Below are 3,444 nucleotides of genomic sequence, written 5' to 3' on the forward strand. Positions count from 1 at the left end.
TTATTTTTCTTGTTTTCCTGTCTATTTTACATAGTTCGTTTAGTGTCCAGTTAAGGATGTTGTAGCTGTAGCTTATAACTGGGACAGCTAAAGTGTTGATACCCATTATCTTGTTTTTAGCATTGAGCTCTGTTTTTAGTATTGATCTAACTCGTCTATAGTACTCTTTCTTTATTTTTTCTTTCATTTGTATATGTTGTATCCTATCTAGTTCATTGACTCCTAAATACTTATATGGTTGGCTTTCGTCTAGTTCTCTTATTTATTATTATTATTATTATTATTATTATTATTATTAAGGTGGCGTGCTGGCAGAATCGTTAGTTTGCTCAAATTCTGCCAAGGTCAACTTTGCCTTTCATCCTTTCAGGGGTTGATAAATTAAGTACCAGAGAAACACTGGGGTTGACGTAATCGACTTATCTCCTACTCCCAAAACTGGCTGCCCTTGTGGAAAAATTTGAAATCATTATTATTATTTATTAAGGCAGCGAGCTGGCAGTATCGCTAGCACGCTAGATGAAATGCTTAGCGGTATTTCATCCAACACTATGTTCTGAGTTCAAATCGCGCCGAGGTCGACTTTACCTTTCATCCTTTCAGGGTCGATAAATTAAGTCCCAGTTGATTACTGGGGGTCGATGTAATCGACGGTCTCCATGCCCCAATTCCAGGCCTTGTGTCTATTGTAGAAAGGACTATCATCATCATCATCATCATTATTTACAGAGCAGAATATTGTGTCTCTCTTCTTCCCTGTGACTCCCATGGCACAACCACCTATCCCACAGCAGCAAACATCGTTTGATTATCGCTTTATGAAGTAAAATTAATCGAACATATTGTAAGCTTAAGGTACTAATAATATTTAATATATATTACAGGATTTGTATCGATTACGGAATGAAAAAATATATGTTTATATTACATTTCTAATGTCGTTTGATATTTTTTAAAAATAATTTAAAATAAGTTTCTAATTTAAGCACAAAGGCAGAAACTTTTGAGGGGAGGGGATACTCAATATCATTGATTGCAGTGATTAACTAATAATTTATTTTATCAACCCGCAAAGGTGATAATAAAACACCTTCGCCAATTCTTGGGACTTGAAATTTTTAGTTCATATAGGTGAGTTAGAGTTACCTCCCCTATACCGTTTTCGTTTTCTCTTTGGAATGCTTTTCACGTAACATTCAAAGTTGTTAGGATGTAGGAGATCTCCAGTTTTGTATAGGGATTTTAAAAATAAATGTTATACTACAAAATGAAAGAAAGACAGAAAGGTAGATGCACTAGAATAGTTATATACCAGTCTTACACCTATTATGTTTGAGAGTACGGAGAATCTTGATTCTCACAATATAGAAACATTTCTCATTGGCACAAGCTGACAAAATGGAAAAGTCGTTGCCCCGGATGAGAGAGAGGGAGGTGCGCTGAAACAGCCATTCTGAATTGCGGGGCACGCATTTACGGACAGCAATCTCTGCCTCTATAGTAGTGAACAGAGATATGGTCCAGGGACCAAGATCGTCGGAGGTCTCAACTGTTATAGGTTCAACCATAAACCTGTGAGAGAGAGAGCGACCGATACTTTGGCATTTTTTTTTCTCAGCTTGACTAGCAGAAGAACACGGGCTGGTGCCTGACAACACTAAGTTGCGGCTGGAGAACGTGTCACAGCATGTGGCCTCGCAGATAAGAAGGGAACGGAATGGGAAAATTGTCATACCGTCCAGCCGTCACTCATTGTAGCCCTGCTGCCTCGAGTTGAGATGGGAAGCTTGCAGTGTGTAGGCGAGGTGTTAGATACTGACCAAAACGGTAGCACTTATTTTCTTCCTTTTCCTTTCAGCTCACTGACTTGCGAACTTTATTAAAGAAGACTTCTGTTACAGCATTGCTTTAATCATAATGACTAAAACAGAACGCTGGTTTTGCATTTAAATTTAAACTCTTGAGTCAGTTTTAGGGTTGTTAAGGATATTTGATTTGTGAGATTATGTGTTCAACTATTTCAGGTTAGAAAATTGACAGGACGTTTTATAGTTATTGAAAAGTGAGAAAAAAGTTACAATTAAAAGGGAGAAATATAAATGTAAAAATAATACTTTCGCTTATATATGGGCCCCAACTATGCGAACCTGTTCGTTGGCTACGTTGAGGCCCAAATATTCTCAATTTCATTGATCCCACTCCCGAACTATATGGTCGTTATGTTGACGACTGTATCGGTGAGACTTCACTCTCCCGCGAACATCTAGACTCCTTCCTCTCTTTTGTCAAATCTTTCCATCCTGCCCTCCACTTCTCCTGCACTATTTCCTACACTTCAGTCGCCTTTCTCAACATTTCGGTCAGCATTCATCACTCCACTCTCACCACCCCTATCCACTACAAACACACACACTCACACCTCAACTTCTCCTCCCTCCCACCCTAAACACACCAAGCTCTCCATCCCCTATTCCCAATTCCTCTGTCTACACAGGCTCTGCAGTGACAACCATGACTTTGAGACAGTCTCAAATCATGACTCGCCACTTCATCCTACGTGAATATCTCCTCACCACCATCCATACCACCCTTGCCAGAGCACTTCCGTGGTCCGTGCATCTGCTCTCTCCCCCCAGCACCCGCCCCGCCGTCACCCATCTCCCGTTTCCCCTCACCTACCTACCCACCACCCTACCTCTCCAACGCACAATTCTCCGAGTCTTCCGGCGACTCCAGTCCGACCCCTCCACTTCGCACATCTTCCCAAACCGACCCCTCCTCTTCTTCAAACGAGCCCACAACTTACGAGACCTCTTGGTCCACAGCTTCTTTCCTAATCCAACCTCCGAACCCGGCTCGTTCCCCTGCTCCCGCCCACGCTGCCGCACTTGCCCCTACCTCTCCAACACCACCCTTCTCACAGGTACCCATCATCGACCCTATCATATCACTGACTCCTTCACCTGCATTTTTAACAACGTCATCTACTGCATCTCCTGCTCTCTCTGTCCTTTTCTATACATCGGTCAAATGGGACGCCACTTGGCTGACTGGTTCGTAGAAGACCTCCGAGATAATAGACTCGGCAACGACACCCCGGTCTCGTGCCATTTCCGCTCTACCAGTTTTTCTTTACAACTTGCACGGGGGCCATCCGGACTCCCGTCTTCGCCGTGAACAGGGATTAGTCTTCTCTCTTCGCTCTTTTGCCACATGGGCTCAACTCTCCTTCCCTTTTCATCTAACCCTCCCCCTCTCTTCCTATCACACCTACTTCCTCCCACCCACCTCTCCTCCCTTGCCTTGACACCTACTTCACCTCTTCACTCCTACCCACCCTGTAGACACCAATCCTCTCCCTGCCTCACCCGACACGGAAGAAATGAGCACATGCACACAGGAGCCCCAAATTTCTCAACCCCTGCCCTGTAAGGGAAGAAAAGG

This window comes from Octopus bimaculoides, chromosome 21 (genome assembly GCF_001194135.2).
Source record: "Octopus bimaculoides isolate UCB-OBI-ISO-001 chromosome 21, ASM119413v2, whole genome shotgun sequence".
Classification (NCBI taxonomy): Eukaryota; Metazoa; Mollusca; class Cephalopoda; order Octopoda; family Octopodidae; genus Octopus; species Octopus bimaculoides.